Genomic DNA, 20634 nt, shown 5'->3' with positions numbered 1-20634 from the left:
CTAAGTACATGTTACTGGGCACATTGTGATCTAACACGTACTGTGTTAACACTTCACACATAGGGATTGCGGAGGAACTGTAAAACAACCTCCTGTCTAAAGGCCCTTTCCTGACCTACAAACCATGGAAGAGAAGGACGTGATCAGAATATTCCAGCTCAGTAAGGCAACAATAAATGATTTGTGACAGCAATTGGCACCTTCATTGCATCCACATCACTACTATCCTATATAACTGAGGCCCAAAGTTAAGGTGATGACAGTACACAGTGGCAACATCTGGAAGAATGTCCCAGCCTATGTTTAGCAATGTACTTCAAGATGTACTGCAGGCATTGACCAGACACATGGACAGATACATCACGTTTCCCAAACCAGGAGAATTGACCAATATCAAAGCAGAATTTTATGTCATTGGAGCAATTGATGGACACATATTGCTTTGATTCTACCACAGACCAATGAGCAAGTATATCGGAACAGGAAGCCCTTCCACTCAATCAATGTACAGGTGGTGTATTTGGCAGATATGTGTATTTCCCACGTCTGTGCCCGATTTCCCAGATCTGACCACGACTCACACATTCTAAGCAACAGCATCATGCTCCTTTTGATGACAGAGGGGGCCTGGTTTGTTGGTAAGTAAACTTTTTAAAGATGTTTATTATGAGTGGTTTTGCGTGTCTTATCAGTAAATGTTTGCTTCAACATTGTACCTGCATCTAGCTTTCATTTAGGAGACACAGGATACCCCAGCCAGCCATGGTTATTAACACCATTTCGGAATCCAGGCACTCCAGGAGTATTCCCCTTCAATGAGGCCCATGGAAGGTCAAGGCAGATAGTGGAGCAGACTTTAGACCTCCTGAAGGCAAGATTCCTCTGTCTTGACAAAACTGGATGAGCCCTACAATAGTCTCCTGGAAAGGTGTGCCAGATCACAGTACCTGCTGCACAACCTTGCAATCAGGAAGGAAATCCCATTGATTGAAGATGAAGGAGACCAGCAAGTGCCACTGACTGAGGATGCAGGGATGGGCAATGAAGACAGTGGTGAGGAAGAAGGAGTTGACTTGCGACAACAGCGTATCAACAACTTCTTGTCATGAATGTAAGTGTGCACTAAGATGTATTTTCAATTCCACAGTGTTTGTCATTGTGAAGCTGTATGGCCTATGTGTATGTACACTAAGGGAGGGCGGGGAACTCCGCTCGATCAGCAGAGTTTACATAGTTTTGCCCACTCTGTGCTATGCTTGGAGTGCAGAGCGGGCAAAACAATCTCTGTGAACTCTGGCAGAGCGGAGTTTACGTAGGCTGTAAATTAAGTGAATAATGCTGGACGATGCTCAGAAGAAAGACATTATTACTCACTGACATGCTGGTTGACTCACAACACACATGTCTAGTTTCCGGGTGTGTCCTGTTTTCATTTCACACCAGTCCCTTTCCCTCTACGCATATGCTAAAGAGACAGCAGCTTTGGGCATGCTTCGAAGATCAGTGTTTCGCTTTTTTCTCATGCGTTTTAATTTGTCAAGGAAATTACATTGCGGTCTTTGCCTGGCATCTTGTAAACATGGAGTGCTTTTAGCACCAAGCCAGCGTAAAAGAATACCTAGACAGATTTTACTAAGCGTAAACCCATTCTCTATTCACAAAGGGGTGCAGCTCCTGTGTGAGTAATGCCAGGCCTGGCCTCTCGGCAGTGCCCAGACTGCCGGGTCACCTACTACTGCTTAGCTGAGCACCTGCTCAGTGACTTCAAGTGCCACCCACAGCGCTGCCACCTACTCATGCCACTGCACCCCCCAAAGCCCGCACTCTGCAGTGAGATGGAGCTGCAGCATTTTGCAGGGAAGTGTTTGCAGTTCAAGCGGCATCTGCTGGACATCAGCCATCAAGCAGCCGAGTGGCTGTATTCCGGGAGGCACTGTCAGTGCTATTCACGGCCTGCACTCCCTGCAGCTGATGCCCGCCTACCTGCTGCTCACTGAGGCCAGAACCAGGATGGGCCACAAGCTGGACTGGACCATGGAATGATCCTAGGAATGCCTGGCACAGACGTTAACTGATAGATAACTACTATGACACCTGCTTGTAATAGTTGGAATAGAAGTTGCTGTAACACCAATGGACTTTCATCCCATTGTATGCACAATCATGTGCTCAAAAACAATGTGGTTGTGGGGATAGATCATGGCAGTTCCCATTCATTTCTCCTAGATGATCAATGCTTGAAAACTTGATGTAGCTATAGATGTGTGCCCTCTTTGTATGTCTTCATTGTATGTCACAGTGCAAGTACCACACCACTGACATATGCTTGTAACCTACCCAAAGATGCAGCCCAAATTGCTGTAATGGGACCTGTTCACACTGGCCAGTAGTACAGTTATGTGTTCTTTTATTTTGTGGACTGATTGTGTATGGCATTTATGGTGTTTGTTATCTGCTACCAAGTGTTCACAGAAAATAAAATTTGTTTTCTGAATTGAAGGTTGTATTGTCTGATGTAGCTCCTCCAATTTGTTTGTCTAGTTGTTTGAACATGACAAACTAGTTTGCTGGCATAGATTGTTGAGTGTGATGTCAACTTGTGATTATTATTCATACAAATGACTATCTGTGAATATGTACAGTGGACTAAAGTGTGTACGATACACTGAATCTGTATGACTAACTTGTGGTGCCACGATTGATTGACTTTATGACACTGAAGTTGCAATGTACATGTACTTCTTGATTACTCTTTCATCAGAGTGCTCACATGATACTAACAACAATTTGAGATAGATGTGAAATGCACAACATGAGTTAATAATGATGTGCAAAGTGTATTTTATTTACAAAACATGGTGGATAGGTGAAGACAGACAATATGGAACAGTGATAAAATAGACAAGTTGACAATGTTGTTGGTTGAAATCCAAAAAGTAAAAGCCACAGTTATGAGAGTCCAAAGTCCAACAGTGTACTTCCATCTGATGTGGAACGGTTGGTATGAATAGTCATAAAGTGAACGGGTAGCACACAAATAAGGATAACAGGCGTGCCTTTTTTTACTGCCTGGGGCTTGTACATTTCCATCTGACCGTCCCTTATCTCTCTTTGGATGATCCACCCCACGTTTGGAGGGGGGGGAACAACTGCAGGCTCCTGGGGTACTGAGGATTCTCCACCAGACTCATTGACCCTCCCTGTGGCTTGTGCAGCTGTTGATGGCACAGCTGGAGATATCACACAGGGAGGGGCATTTGTGTGTTCAAATGCCTGGCGCATGGTGGAACTGAACTCCCTCTGCACCTGTATGCCCTTGTCCATTTGATCATTGAAGTGCTCGAGTCTTCGGTCTTGGGACGCCTGCAATTGTTCAATGTTCTGCAGGTGTTCAGAAACCTGGCCCATTGCTCCCTGGTACCCCTCATAGGTATCAAGTACCCGGGAGAGGTTGGCTTAGGCCTCAGTGGCACCAGCTGTTTGGTGACAGGGATCCTCACATCCCCTCCCACCACCCATACACGCACAGGCTGGCATGGTTTGTGTTTGCACAGTCGAAGCAGGTCCTCCTTCCTCATTGGATGAGTTTGTGTCCGTTAACTGCAGAATGTACTGTGTAGCTGTGATAGTGTTGTTGCCCGTGGTTGATGGTGCATCTGCTGTGGTAGACGTCAGCTGTGTGTTGGTAGCTGAGATGGGAGTTATTATAGACGATACCACTGGACGTGCTGGTGCTGTCCGTCTTGCCAAACCCGATGAGCCACGTTCCTCCTCCTCGTCCAAAGGTACGGGAGAGCATTCCTAATCAGTGAGTTCATTCAAGGTTGGAGTCTGGGCCTGGCTGTTTTTTCTTTGGTCTGCATTGCGGTGTTCCCAGATTCCCCTGTTGGTACACATAATCAATTATGTGATTATACATTTTTCCTCAGCCTGTACACATTGAGAATATGCCTTAATGTAAAAACTGTTTTAGAAGGATGATTTGGCACATATCCCCTTGATGTTAGCCTTTATTTGGAATAAACAATGCAACTTAATCATGATGTGGATTATGGTCTTGCTCCACATCTGTGTTGATATGCTCATGTTCTCAAATTGGATTGTAACACGTCTACTGACATTGACTTGTACCTGACACTCTGTAGATGATACTTAAGGATTAGTGAGCACAACGTCTTCAAAAGTTGCATGACATACATACACATCTTTTGTTATTTGTGTGTGTTGTGCATGGTCTATGTCTCACCAGACACATTGAAGTAACAGCCTACCCCTGAGGGTTTTTTTATATTCCCTTATAATGTAGTCATGCTGTGAGTGATAGTCTCATTCCTTTCTACTCAGGAGACTGTGGTACCTCAGCCTAAGTAGACATCTGTGTATGTGCATTGCATTGTATATACACAGCTCAGTGAATTTGACCTTACACTTCACAGTGAGATGTGAGGTAAACGGTTTTGGAGGCACATCACAAGTGACTGTTTCTGTGAGCTTGTATAAGAAGGACTGCTGGGATGTACGGTCTTTTCTAACACCCCCCACTTGACCAATGACTTCCTGCCAGTAAGGGTGAATGCAGTAGCAAGATGGCTGGCAGAGGGGGATGTAGTTTGGAATGGAAGGCCTGCCTGGATTTGTGGTCAGTGTAGTGAGTACTCACCCCAGCCAGCCCCCTGGGCCTATTTCTTTTAGCCAGTGAGGGTAAGTGTAGTAGCAAGATGGCTGACAGAGTGGGATGTAGTTTGGAGTGGAAGGCCTGTTGGGATTTTTGTTCAGTGCAGTGAGTACTCCTCGAACCCAGCCCACCTGGCCAATTGCTTATTACCATTGAAGGAAAGTTGCAAGGTGAGATGGATGACACAGGAGTCTGTTGTTCTTAGGTGGAGTGTGAGTGGCTGATGGTAGGTGTAGTCCTTACCTTTAGGGAGATATAATTACTTGATGAAGTGGTTTGCATTACATACATGGTAAATACTTACTCTAGTTAAGGGCTATTTTGGGGAAATGTTGACAGATGTTGTTGTTGGTGCCATAATGGGTTACATGGTTATACACTAACAGCCTACATGTGGCCATTTGTAAATGTGATTGTTTGGGTACTTTCAGATGTTCAGTACAGATATACTGGTTGTCTTTATTAGTTACACATCTACAATACTTTGACTACTGCTTCATTTCCAAAAAGGCATAATTACAAAACTTGGACAATTGCAGTTCTGTTTGGTAAGGTGTGATGGCTCACTTGTGGCTGTTATTTTACGGTCACTTAGCAGACTCCATTCCTTCTGGTATTAAAAAAAAGCTCCCCGGTGGCATGATGGCATGCACCTTCTCCTCTCAGGCAGTAAAGGGCATGGGTGGCACAGGAGGGTCATCACCAGTCCGCTGTGCGACCCAGTGGTTTCTGTTGACTATCACCTTGACCCTCCTCCTGACATTGTACCACCTCTTCCTTATAACCTCTTTTGTACACAGGGTGGTGGCTACTGCATTCTCCATGTTGACAATCCTGTCCCACATCCATCAGGTTTTTCTGGGTGATGGAAGTTTGTTGGACTTGGGTCCCAAATAACTGTGGCTCTACCCTGGGGATTTCATCCACAAGCACTGTCAACTCCTCACCTGTGAAACATGGCTGCCTCTTTTTAGTCATTGTAAGCTTGTGAGTGTGAGATTAAAGAGGTGTGCAGAACAAGAAGGAACCAATAAAAGAAAAGTGAAATGTGCAGTGACTGATGCAATTGTGGTGCGTGAAACTGTGAAGGGATGGCTGCACTGTATGTAAGTAGGAACAGCAATGTGCTTGGTCAGGCTCTGCTGAATTTTGATAGCAAACGATCACCGTCTGGTAACCTTTTTCTTTTATAGGTGGATTGGTAGTTGTGTCTACTCCTTGAATTGTCATCAGCTTTATAGTTTTGTGAAGGCATACAATGTTGGTGTTATGTTATTTATCGATAGTTTCTGTGATCTACAATTGCCATGTGGTAGGCAGGCCGCCATCAAACCGCACTTGCGTCCAATGCCACATAATCGGCTCGACTGAACAACACATTTGCATAGTCGGAATCCCTATAGAACAGCCTTTCTGACCGACGCGGTTGGATCGGACTCATTTTGACTGACTCTGTCATGACGGAGTTGTCTCTGATCGACGCGGTCGGATTTTGCCTCGTATACATCATAATACGGCGGTCAGAGAGCTTGCGTTTGAAACGGTTGGAAATTCATCATGGCCATCTGACCGACATCGTAATAAGGTCCAATGTATATTATAATTGATTTTGATTGTTAACCTTTTTTTTTGTACTGTGGACATTCTTTTTTCTGAATATGCTTAATATACGTTTAAAAACAAAAAATCAGATATGTAGTTATTGTAATGGATGTGAAGTTTTTTTAGTGTAATTAAACACTTTTAAAAAAAATATATTTTTGGAGTACTGAGGTGCCTTCATGGGTCTGTAAACATAGACAGACTACTACTCTATAGTTTTTCATCCAGATCACATGATCAGATCGAATCTGCTGATCGGAATCCACAGATTCACCAAAAATGTAATTAATAACCGAGAATATGTACACCACTTCATTGTCATTACTCATGTCAGTGTGAACATATTTACAAGTATATATAAACCACCTTATATCTGTTTCCCAACAAAAATACAGTTTTTGTAACTTTTGCGAATCCGTGAATGTATGGGCCAGATCAGCGAATCCTCTAACAAGCACACCCAGGCTTTGTCTTCTGATTTGATATATTAAGACCCCACACTTGCACATGGAAAACCACACAAAAAACAGTTACTCCTCAATAAAAGCCTCAAGAAGGAGAATTGACGGCGAGTGGTGCTGTGCTACCAACAATGGTTAAGGCTACATCATCGGTCCAAGATAAGCATCCACAAACTGTTCAAGATAAAGTTGAAGATACACCACCTCGCAGTAAAGAAAGCGATGTGTGGATCCACTTTTCAATACCTTCTGGGTAGAAGAATGTAACAGCAAAATATGTGCAGTGCAATATTTGTGAAAAGCTGTTATCCAGAGGAACTGCAAAGAAGTATTCACATGGGACAAGTTCCATGTGGTAGCACCTAAAAACAATTCACGAAAGGTTCTACAACCAGATGTTGCAAGAGAACGAAGATGAGCAGGATTACTGCCTTTTACTTCATAACATCGGCCTGTTGTTTCAACTGCCTACACTCATTTATTCTCTTGTAACTATCATCAGCTACAGTCATTTCAATGCCACCAGCTGCCTATGAACAATTGAGTGACATGGTTAGTCACTGCACGAAATGCTGCATGCTTGTCGGTATAAAAATTTCTTTTGTGGGTGCATTCATGGATACAGTGAAGAAGCATCGTTGTACGTTTTGTTTTTGTTTACTTCCAGTGATTACATGTTTTTTGAAGACTGAAGCAAGTTGCTTCTTTGCATTTCCCCACCCTTACTCTTTTTACAACCCTGTTTACTTTTTTGTTCATTAAAAGAAAAAATAAGGGGCCCATTAGGATCACTGGCGGATCGCCACCGCCCACATGGCGGAAGCGATCTGCCCGTGATCCGACCCCGCCCGCCACTTAATTTCCCCGTCATATTACTATGGCAGGGGGACCGCGGCGGATGGAAAGACCGCCCACCACTTTCCGCCTGGCAAAGCCGCCACAGAAAGGCATGCAGTGTTTGACATTGGGGGCTCGTTGCTGGACCCCAGGGACTCTGGGGGGTGGGGGTTGCACATGGGGTGTACCTATGGTACCCCCCAGCAGTTCCATGCACAACATGGCAGGCACCGCGCGGTGCCTGCCATGTTGTGCATGGAAGTGCACAACATGCCTTCCTGGCATTGTGGAGGGTGGTGCTGAGTGCACCGCCCGCCACAATGACAGGAATGTAGGATGCACCCGCCACTGTGGTGGGCGCATCCTAATTGCCCCCACGGGACCCCCGCACTTATGGCAGGCGGTCCCATTTCCCAATAAGGTGGCCATCCTAATGACCCCCTACGTTTTTAAATTTTTTAAAAAAATCCTTCTAAAAAAAAGGGGTCTTTGTTAGGACCACCATGTACTCAAATAAAGAACTAACTCTGTGCTTTTAATGTGTCAGTGACTGTATCCGTGTGAGAGTGGATCTGTCAGTGTATGGATGAGTATATGCCTGGGTGTGTTATTGGATGCATTTGTGTTTGGCTGGGTGTGTCAGTGCCTGTTTTGGTGTATGCTTGGCAGTGTCGTTGTCTGCATTAATGTAAGCCCAGGTGTGTCTGTGTATGCAATAGTATCACCCTGCATGTTTCACTGTATGCCTCAGTGTGGGTCTGTGCATGTTTTTGGATGCATTAGACTGTCTGTATTGGTTTATGCCCTGGGGATATCAAAGCCTGCTTTGCTGAATGCCTTTGTGGATCAGTGTCTGCATTGGTAATCTTGTGGGTGTCTCAGTATGCGCTTGGGTGTGTAATTGGATGCATTAGTGTTAGGCTGGCTATGTCAGCATCTGCATTGCTGTATGCCTGGGTGTTTGAGTGTCTGCATTGGTAAGACCATGGATGTGTCAGTGTGTGCCTGGGTGTGTTATTGGATGCATTGTTTGGTTAAATGCATCAGTGCCTATATCAGTGTGTAGTCGGTGTGTCAGTGACTGTTTTGATGTGATGTGTGTCTAGGTGCATCAGTGGCTGTATCAGTGTGACTTATGTGTGTGAGTACCTCTATCTGCATGTAGCTGGGTGCATGAGTTGTGTTACTGATATCTGTCTAGGTGTGTTAGTAATTCTGTGATTGGGTGTGCATTCTCTAAATCTAAAGTTATGGAACAACACTGCAAGAACTAATTTAGAAAAGTACAATACTCAAATAGATGGTGCCATTGATATGTATAAAGAGAATTCGATTGAAATATTCATGAGTTTTACAATTAATAGAATTACAAAACTAACTTATACTTTCAACAATGCCTAAAGACATAACAAAATAACTAGATATTTCTCATATGGCAAAGGTATACATTAATATAATGTTTCCCTTTTTTTTGCTGTTTTAAGCTTCTTTACCATAAATGATGTATTTTATAAGGGTGTAGAGACAGAATATCGGTGTAGAAATATTGAGTTGCATGAATATCGAGTCAAGAATATCGATTGTGCCAAATATCGAGGTAAGTTTTTTCGTTGTTAAAAATATAGATTTTTGTGTATTTTAGAAATATCGATTTTGATAATATCGATGTCAAAATATTGTTGTAAATAATATCAACTGTTTGTATTTTTTTGTTTGTGTTTAATGGTTAAAATCTTATTTTTATTATTTTAGTAGTAGTTATTTCAAATGTTCAATTTTCAATTTAATGTTAAAATGTCAGTTTTTATTTTATGTTGATTTATTTTTAGGAGCAGGATGTTGGGTTTATTGGGGTTAAGGGTGAGGAGGAATTTGAAAATGTAGGTTTAAAATAATTTTTTTATTAAACATTTTTATGAAAAATCTAAATAATTTTTGAAAATTAAAAATGTGAGAATATATATTTTTTTTAATGTTGAACGTTTTTTGTGGTATTTTAATGTAAATAGTATAAAACATATTTGAATTTTTATTTATTTATTTATTTTTTAATATATTTTTTTAAATTGCAGTGAAAAAACAAATACAATACAGCGGAGATGACTAAACAGAGTGTAGTAATCCCCCCTTCGCACCCCCTTATATGCAGAGTTTATATGTTGAGTGCTGATTCTAAAAGAATAGCTGTAGAAGTATTTTTTATCAAAATATCCAAATATCACTATCAAAATCAGTAGCTTAAGTAAACAAATTTATCATAATGCAACAAGACGATATATAAAGAGGTATTAATTTAAACAGTTTTGATTAAAAACAGAAGATAAAGTGATCAGTGCAATAGTACATCACTAAAATGATGACGGCATCCCTGCGAGGTAGATATTGTAAACTATTACTAAGAAGGTATATACAAACGTGAAAGTGCAAAAGAGGAAAGTGACTTGTGCATGTTTGTAGAGAGGCGTAACTTAATCTCTCCTGCTTACAAAGTTGGTAAATTAAGCCAGTGAGAGAGATGACCCCCGATGATCAATTCTTTTTTTTTTTTGATTCCCTTTTTAGTGTATATTGCCTTCTCTAGTGAGTGAATTGATTAGAAGCGGGCTAACCAATGCGTAAACACTGGGGGATTAGGGTCCAACCAGGCAGAGGCAATGCACAGCCTAAGAACAGCCATGGCAATGAATATTAGTGCACCTCCATTCTTTCTGCTTATCGAATCTATTCTGCCCAACATTATAGTGGAAGGTTTTAAAACTAAATTGTGAGATAGAACCTATCCCAAGAAATGTTGGATTGTATTTAGTAATGGTTCTAGTTTGAAGCAAGTAGCAAACATGTGGATTGAGTCGGCCTTATACTCAGCACAGCAAGGACAATATGTTCCTTTACCGGAACCCCATTTTGCAATCTTTCAAGGAGTGAAATATAAGAAAAAACAAGTCTTATAGAACTGTGCCAGTTTGCTTTGAGCAGATTTAAGTGCTAGGCAGAAAACAGTGTTAGTGATGTTCAGTTTCTGTTGCCACTTGGTAGATATTATAGGCAGATTGTCTGGCATTAAGCTGTTAAAAAAGTCATAAATGACTCCAATGCGTGGAGGTGTATTTCCACAGAGCTTCTCGATCGGATCACAATTGGTGAAATCTGCAGGGCCCCCTTTCTTTTGTACAAAAAAAGATTTAACAGCTAGATACTTAAAAGATTCCCTGTTATCTAATTTATAAAGAAATTGAAGATCTTTAAAAGACAAGACCTCATTGGATGAGCAGAGGTCTCCCAATTTCTTTACTCCCTTATCTATCCAGGTTTGAAAATTAGATAAGCTAAAAATATCCGGTAGGTTAGAGTTGTTTACAGTAGGAGTATAAAAATTTAGTCTGCCCATACCAAGGAGCTTGCGTATAGCTGAAAAAAGTTTAAAAGCACCCAGAAGCGACTTAAATTTTACTCTTTTATAGTAGTCTAATTCCAGCTGCCACCACAAACAGCCCCAAGCGTCGGGTCTGAGCAGGAATTCAAATGGTGAAGGCAAACAACAGCAGGCAGTGGGGGGGAATCCAGACAGTCGCCCAGTAGTATAGCTTTAAGTTGGGGAGGGCCCATTCCCCTCTTTCCAGGGGTAAGGACAAAAATGTAAATGCCCTTCTAGGTTGGGGAAAATGCCCATACAAATTGGGAGAATAACTTTTCAAACCTTGCAGGTGTCAGCTTATTGAACAGGATATAGCCCTGAATGGGTATAGTATTCTTGGGAGAAAAATAATTTTCAGCAGATTGCATCGCCCAACAATAGAAAGATGTAAGTTGTTGAGGTGGTTCAAGGCTTTCTTTGTTTTAAAAATAAGAGGGTCTGTGTTATGACTTACAATAAGATCAGTATAGGCTAAGATATTAATACCCAGGTATTTGGCTTTGACCACTACTCTTCCATAATTCCAGGCAATATTTCTGTTAATTATAATTTGAGTTTTTCCTTTATTTAATTTATATCCAGATAGATTGCCGAATAGATGAGCCTCAGCTTCGAGTACTGGATGGCTTTCTTTGGATCCGGTTTGACCAGGGCCAAATCATCGGCGTAGGCCATGATTTTGATTTCTAAACCGAATCTACTCACTGCTGGTATAGCCTGGTTGCCTTCTAGTTTTTTAATGAGCTGGTCGATATAGATGGCAAAGAGTAGGGGGGGACAGGGGTAACCTTGACGGGTCCCCCGCGTGATTTTAATTTGTTCTGTCAGTCCCCCATTGATGGATACCCTAGCCATAGGGGTGATATATAATGCCTTAATGGCTTGAATGGCATTGACCCCAAAGTTAGTTCTCTGCATGACACCCCAGAGATAATTCCAGGAGACCCGATCAAATGCTTTTTCAGCACCTAGAAAAATTGTGGCAATCGGGTCCCCTGAAACCTGTGCGGCGTCAAGCAGAGTAATGCATCTGCGGATATGTTCTGTGGTGCCCTTAGCAGGAATAAATCCATGCTACCACCTAGATACTAAACCTTCAGTTCTAGCCGAAAGCCACGAGGTAAGAGTTTTAGAATATGCTTTTAAATCACCATTAATAAGGGTCATTGGCTGATATGAGCCCATTTCCGTTGGGGGTTTATCTTTTTTAGAAAACACTATAATCTTGGCCGTAGTCCAAGATTGAGGAGGAGAAACACCCTCGAAGATTTGAGTCACTACAGCATTAAGGATAACTTTGATTTGTGGGAGAAACCCTTATAAAATTCCACAGGGATAGATCGGGCTTGGCAGCTTTTCCATCTGGTCTGCTGTGCTGAGGGTATACAACGTTTAGCACGCATTTTTTACCACGCACTACCATTACAACGCAGGCATTACCACGCATACCATTACAACGCATTGCGCTGGGGGGGCGCTCTAGGATAGGGAATAAGTTTATTTTTATATCCAACACCTTCCCTAGTGTCCACAGGGACTGGAGTTGGAATATAAAATTATACTTACCACTATCCAGCACCTCAAAGCGCTATGCGTTGTAACGGTATTCGTTGTAAATACCGCGTTGTAAAGGTATGCGTGGTAATAGTATGCGTGCTAACGTCATACATCCGTGCAGAGCGTTGGCGATTTCTTCCCAGGATGGAGCAATTTCAAATAGCTCTCGCTCTTCTCTGCTAAGCTTTGCCAACATTATTGAATCTAGATAAGTATCTAGGTGGTTGCTAAAGTCAGGTTGGTCGCCCGTACGGGCGTACCCTCAGAGCATAGATCTTGATAAAATTCACAGACGGCTGAGCGAATGTCTTCGGGGTCACTGGTAATATTTCCTGCAGGTGATTTAATTTTTGGGATTTCATTGGCCGAAACCTGTAGTCTAGTTCTCATAGCCAACTGATGGCCAATGTTTTCACTGCATTCATATGTTTTTTCCCGAGCTGCCGCCCATTTGGAGGCAGCTTTATCAGCCAGTACGAGCATATCTCTGCCCCAGCGGCAGCCACAGCAAATTGAGCCGTATCAATCTCACCCCTAGACTGAATCACTGAAATAAGGTTTTCCTCAGTTTTTCATAATTTAGTTTGTAGTTCCATTAGTTGAACTTTCTCATGTTTATTTTGCTTTAGAGAAAATTCTTCATGAACACGGGCTTTTAAAGTGTCACAAACTACCATGGTATGGGCTGTGCAAAGGTTGTTATCAAGGAAGATCTTTATCCATTGTTTTATGTGGGTCTGGTAGCCTTCATCCTGTAGAAGTGCTCTCCCAAAGCTCCAGGAGGAGATTTCATTTTGAGTTATCAACCCCCGAATATTAAGACTTAAGGGATTATGGTCAGAAAGAATACGGGGTAGCAATTTGATTTTGCTATAATGAATAAAAGATGAAGAAACCCCCAAAAAATCCAAACTTGCAAAAGGCTTGTGAGGCGCAGAAAAGAATGTGTAACCAGGTAAATTTGGCTATAAATAAGACCAACATCCACTAACCCATGAGTATATAGGAGATTCTTAAGGGCCTGAAGCACTTTGGGTTTGCAGGTAGTCTAGAGGCATTGAGAGTTAGATCCCCAGTTACATGGTAAATTAATATTAGGAGCCCCACATAGGATGACAGGCAGGGGCCAGTGAGCCAATTTGGCTGAAACTTGGTTAATCACTGTAGGGTCATCCAAGACACTCCCATATATAGAGCACAAAGTGAATGAGAATGTGGTGGTAATACGACATTCGGTGAGCATCCACCTTCCTTAGGTGTCAGATTTAGTTCTGATAGATTGAGGGAGATAGTTATACCGGGCTAAAATGGCAACACTAACAACAACGAGAGAGAGAGGGAAAGGACACTCTCGGTCCCCCACGAAGTAGTAATAAACAACAAAAGAGTGCCCACTGAAGGGTACAGGTGTCCAGCACAGAGACAAGGAAAGTTTGAATCTACCTTCGTAGGAATTTCCCAGGGATTCTTTTTAAGCCCTCACTCACCACCCTGGGTGGTGACATGCTTCATCATTGGGCCCACCGGGAGAAACCGAATGTCTCCCCGGTGTGCTGCGACGCCAGGTTACTGCGGAGCGGGGTTTATTTGTGACAGAATGTGAAAAAGTGAATATTATTAAAAAATACCGGCAGCACTTACCACACAAAAACTTTATTCCGTGGTTGGCTGGGTATTAGTTAAAAGGTATGTGATGGGAAATCTACCAACTATTGTGTTGGGTGTTTTCCCCTCAAGGTTTACAATGGGGTCAACATGTTTCTGCCCTTTAAGTGTACATGTGTTACTGGGCATTCGTCAGGACCATGTAAATGTGTACCTCGGCGGTATAGGCACGCTAAGGCCTACCCTGACCAGAGGACGTGAAAGTTAAAAGACTGACTATGTGTCCAAAAAGGGGGGTGCAAAAAGAACAAACCAAAAAGGAGGGTTCGAGCTAAAGTGTGCGAACCTGTGGTTTGTGTGTTAAAAGATCCACACCTCATGGGTCTCGGGAGGGGGGTGGTGGCGACAATGGCACACCGCCCGCAACGCCAAACACCCGCTTGGCACCTAGCGCTCTCCTCGAACCGGACCCCGTGGATGATCCACGGGGTCCGGTTCGAGGAGAGCGCTAGGTGCCAAGCGGGTGTTTGGCATTGCGGGCGGTGTGCCATTGTCGCCACCACCCCCCTCCCGAGACCCATGAGGTGTGGATCTTTTAACACACAAACCACAGGTTCGCACACTTTAGCTCGAACCCTCCTTTTTGGTTTGTTCTTTTTGCACCCCCCTTTTTGGACACATAGTCAGTCTTTTAACTTTCACGTCCTCTGGTCAGGGTAGGCCTTAGTGTGCCTATACCGCCGAGGTACACATTTACATGGTCCTGACGAATGCCCAGTAACACATGTACACTTAAAGGGCAGAAACATGTTGACCCCATTGTAAACCTTGAGGGGAAAACACCCAACACAATAGTTGGTAGATTTCCCATCACATACCTTTTAACTAATACCCAGCCAACCACGGAATAAAGTTTTTGTGTGGTAAGTGCTGCCGGTATTTTTTAATATTATTCACTTTTTCACATTCTGTCACAAATAAACCCCGCTCCGCAGTAACCTGGCGTCGCAGCACACCGGGGAGACATTCGGTTTCTCCCGGTGGGCCCAATGATGAAGCATGTCACCACCCAGGGTGGTGAGTGAGGGCTTAAAAAGAATCCCTGGGAAATTCCTACGAAGGTAGATTCAAACTTTCCTTGTCTCTGTGCTGGACACCTGTACCCTTCAGTGGGCACTCTTTTGTTGTTTATTACTAAAATGGCAACACCCCTGGTACGAGTCCCTTGTGTAATACCCCCTATAACTTTATATCCTTGGCTATATCAAAGATACAGTTGGGACCCTTCTATGTGTGTCTCTTGGAGACATACTATATTAGCCCCTGACAGCCATAGACTTTGAGACTTTGAGCTACCCTTTGCCTTTTTTGGATGTCATTTTATCCACAAATATTCAAAGATAAGATTTTAAGATTTATTGTATTCATCAATGTTTGGTAATTTTAAACCCATGAGTCAAAAAACCTATGTGTAAAAGAAATACGAAAAAAAAGCAAAACCGCCCACAGAATGGGCCATTGGGATGCACATGTCAAACTGTTAGACCTTAGGCATATTGAAGACATAAAAACACCTATCATAGATTCGGCCCTCCACACGTAAGCTGCATCCCCCCATCCAACCCATCCCTAGCAGCCACCCCTGTCATAACACCCCGTCACAAATGCCTTGCTAAGAAAGGTACTTTTCAGAATTAGATATGCAGCTTATGTAAAATCTACAGCCGAAACAAATCTTCGGCAAAAAGAAAAAACAAAAAGAGAAAAAAACAGAGAATGAAGAAAAAAAAGAATATATGAGGGAAAATCTTCTTGGTTACCTAAATCTATGCTTTATAATAGGCCAAATTATTTTTAATTGTTTTGGCACTTTCTTAGATTTAACTTCGAAAAGATATTCTTGTGCTTTGATTTCAGACATGAAAATTCTTGATGCACGATTCAAAATAACCTCCAGTTAAGCAGGGTTTATGAGGAATAACTGGGCACCCAGCTGTTGTAATAGGGTTATTAGTTGTCGGAGTTGCCATCTTCGCTCTACAGTAGAGTGGCAGAAATCTGGTTTGGAAAAAAAGGATACCCCTTCAAAAAATTTCTGGGAGTACTGCCTGGCTTGATTGAAAATTAGCTGTCTTAAAAGGTAAGTCCCAAAGAAAACAAGGAATGCTTGTTGTCTTGTAGGATAGTTGGTATGGCCTGACTGTTTTTTTAGCATAAGGGGGAAGCGATGAGCTCATTGGATTTCATGCTCCCAACACCACTCAGACTGGTCGGGAAAGGCCCCCATTTAGAAGCTTTATGATGTAGCGCTGGAATCTTCCCCCTCAACTCCTTCGGGGATCCAGAGAAGGCGGTCCAGTGAGGTTACGGGGCCGATAGGCGGAAACTCTGACAGCGTAGATCTGTTCAGTCCAGTACGAGGGAAGATAGGGGCGGCATTATCAGTCACCTCTAACCCTGCCGGTACAAATGAGGCCTGAATGCTACAGACTTTATTAGCAAAAAAACCTGCTAATTCCATGACCCATGGCTCAGAAAAGGAGCTCTTGGTCGTCGCCGAGGCTGGAGATGAGAATTCCTTCACAATCGTGAAGATTTCTTTACTCGTATTGGCTGCCTCCTCAATCCTCCTGGCAAAGTAACCCTTCTTTTCTAAGTAGATGTCTTTGTGATATGCCTTAACACATTGTCTATAAGCTACTTTAAGAGATTTGATCTCCATGCTCTTTCAGCCTTCTTGCAATGTCTCCGGCCGATGTTAAGTGCCGGCGTGAACCAGGGTGCCATGTGTCCTTGCTTAAGCCGTACAACCCAAATACCCGACCCGAACCACCACCTCCACCCATACAAATGAAGGGAAATCTAGAATATGAAGTGAAAAGCATAAAAGGCGCAAAAAGAATTCATGGACGTCTGTTTTATATAGTAGAACGGAAAGGATATGACAAAATTGATAATTCATGGGAATCAGCGTCCTATGTACATGCCCCATGGTTGATTAGACAGTTTTATCTAAAAAATCCAGGGAAACCCCGTCCAGTAGGAGTGCCTTTGAGGGGGGCGACTGTTAGGGTTTGTGCACAGCAAAGAGCATGTCCCCTCTCATTGCACTAGTGGTCTCTGTAATAGCTCTCTTTAAACATACTACTGAAAGCCTTTCTTGTTATCTCAGCCCCTCCCTAAGACTTCTGTGTATGTTGCTCAATGTTTTCACAAGTTTGGACATTGCTGTCTTGTTTGCACATTGGACCTTGCTTTTACCAAGGCTTATTTAGAAAACATTGGACCTTGCGTTTACCAAGGCTTATTTAGAACACTCCTCCCTAGGCCATGTGTTACTTCAACTCATTAGCATAATAACTGAAGCTCTGCACACCTGCTTGTGAGAACCACACCCAGTTCTTCGAACCACACCCAGCTCTTCGAACCAGACCCAGCCCTGTCTATAAAAGGCAGCCCCTGAGCCTCACCCAGTGCTTGTGCTTGTCTACCTCCCACTTACCTGAGAACAGATCCTGCTCTCTCCAGACCTTCATTGACTTCAACGGGTGCGGCTTCTGGCTCTTCCTTCTTCTGGTTTCTGGTTGCTTCATGCCTCAGCCCCTCTTCTGTCCACTGCAATCAACCTGCAAAAGAGAAAGAGGTCAAGGTTAGACTAATCAGTATCCCTTTTCAGTAACAAGTAAGTGCAAAACCTTTTATTACCTGAAAGAACTTTATCGGCGATTTCTGGATTCATGTAAAGACAATTTGGAACAAGATATCTCCCACAAACTTTGTGGTTCAAACCCTTTGTTACAAGAATACTTTGTGGAACTTTGTGAAATAAACATTTTTTCACATGGAACTTTTTTAAGAATCGAACAGAGGAAACCATTGACAGCAAGGCAAACAGTAAATCAAGGACTTGCACAAATTACCCGCTGTATTTTGATGTAAAAGTACAGTATTTGTTTTATAAAAAGTCTGGAAATGTGTGAAAAGTGAGTTTGCTATTAAGAATTTAGGCTTTAGTTATATTAAGGTGAATGTTAGACATTGGTATTTCTGATAATAATATTCGTTTGATTTTACAGAAGTTTTACAGTAATAGAAAGCACATCCCAGAATAGTAACACATTCCAAACCTAGAAGCTTGAGACCAGGATCCAAGAGGTACTTTTAGAAGAGAATTTCTAATAAGATTAAGGTTTATTCAGGAACACATTTAGGGATAGGTTGCACTTATCTGTTCTTTGTTTATGTGTCATTAGGCACCAGTTTCTACAGAAGTCAGAGAGGGCCGCAGATTTTAGCAGCTCTTCTACAGTGGAAACGCAAGAACGGTGTTGTCTCTCTTTTTTTATTTTATCCACTTCCCCCCTTCCCTTGATCTTCTGGTTCTTAGTGCACTGTTTTAAAACTAGTGTGCTGGAACAAGCAGTTTCAGCGTGGGGTCGGACTGTCTTCAACCTCCATCAGAACTGAACAGAAACTCAGGTGATCTGGGCTTTGACACTTTTTCCCTTTGGAAGCGTTGCTATAATTAGATTCAGATACGTCACTATCGCTGGAGGAGCTTGCTTCTGCCGGGGAGTTTGACCCATCTGACACCGAGAAAAAATGCCTCCCCATAGGATCAGACGATCCTGGATATGATAGCCATTGTGTGCTGGTATTTTTGAGGTCGTTCAAATCTGGAGGCATGTGACCCAGACGTTTTGGTCCTGAATAGCACTTAGCTTGGAATCAAATTGGTGTTTGTCTGTAAAAAAGGGACTGAAACCTCCCTGTTCAATTTAGGAGTAATTCCATTGGTTATCATAGCCCCCTGACTTAGATCTGACTGGTTGGTTTCAAGCTCGCAAATCTCAGTTGGCGGTGAGGGAGAAATCGAGTGCAGATCTGGGAGCTCGGTCTGAACAGCTATGACTGAGTTTTGCCAGGTTACTCTTAATATGGGGATTGTTTGCTGACCATGTCCCTTTTCCAGAGCCCATCCCTACAGTGGAAAAAAAGTATTTTTGGTACCCACAGTCTCTCATTTATTTTTGGGAGTGGGATCTATTTTTGCAGGAATTGGCCCCACATTTACACCGGAGCTAGGATTAGCTATTGGCTTGCCTTTGGCACCTCTGACCCCTCGGGCAGCCATACCCCACTCACCAGCACACAAATCAGGGTCAGGGTCAAGTTCCGCAAGATCAGCGGTGTAGGCCTCCGGGTCCGGTGGGTTAGGCAAAGGACTGTGTCGTACCACCAGAGAAACCAGTCAGACGAAGTAGAGTCCAAAAAGGGCACTGAACCGGGCCAGCTGCACCAGCTGAACCGGCATTCCAGAGGCGATAACTGCACAATCCAGACTACAAAGTCCCGGCGTCTCCGGGCTGTCTGCCCCTTTCGCTGCTTCAAAGGATTCCGCAGTCGCGTTCGTGGTGTTCAAATTGAATCAATAAAGATCTGCAGGAGCACCGGGAGCAGCTGTTGGACGCCACCTGTAACAACGACAGTTCGTGCAGCACTGTCACAAGGTCAGGCAGCATAGCTGATGGCCGAGGAATCCCTTGGCGCAGGCGGTGGAGAAGTATCACACAGAAACCATCTTGCTCAGCTACCAACGCAGTGAACACAGACCGCCGGATGGGAAGTCACTAAACTGCTCTGGACTCCTTCGAATTAATGTTCGAAACTAAAAAATATTTAAATAAATATATGATATATACCCTCAGCACAGCAGACCAGATGGAAAAGCTGCCAAGCCCGATTTTTTTTTTTTAAATGTTTTGAGTTAGTTAAAAAAAGCAATTATTTGGAAAATGTAAAAATAAAATCTTAAATTTAAGGCAAATTTATCATTTAATATTTACACTTTATACATTTTTGTAAGAAGAGAAAAATCTTCTTTTATTGACATCTATTTATTGTTTTTATATATTGTAATTTATAATATGTTTGTGTTAAAGTTTTTATTTTGCAAACAAATTGTATATTTTTATAAATTCATGTTTTTTTCATGGTTTTAAATGTTTGAAAAATTTTTATGTTTCAAATGTTTACATTATCTAGCACTTAGTTTATTTGTTTTCGATTTGAATAGTAATTTTTTTACGTTTGGTTTATTATTCAGTACTTTCTTTGAGTTTAGTTGGTGTGGGAGTTAGGAATAGTAATTTTTTCAAAAAAATAAATAAATAAATAAAAAAAAAAAAAAAAAAAAAAAAAACTCTAGCTGATAAATGGGGTAGATGGGGACTTGCTGAGTTAGTCATTGGTGGATCCAAATTTACCTTATGCTGCATGTATGGTCCAAACTTAGATGATGGGGAAGTTTTTAATACGATTAATGCAGAACTAGCTATGTGGACGCAACCCATTATAATGTGTGGGGATTTTAATATTCATTTGTCGGCTGACTGGAACATTAAATTAGGTAGGAGATATACGGGATATAAACCTAGAACTTATAGTGCCCTTAGGGAGTTGGTTCTGAATAATGGACTAAC

This window comes from Lissotriton vulgaris, chromosome 9, assembly GCF_964263255.1.
Source record: "Lissotriton vulgaris chromosome 9, aLisVul1.2, whole genome shotgun sequence".
Lineage (NCBI taxonomy): Eukaryota > Metazoa > Chordata > Amphibia > Caudata > Salamandridae > Lissotriton > Lissotriton vulgaris.
The sequence above is the reverse complement of the archived record's forward strand: the minus strand, read 5'-3'. Positions refer to the sequence as shown.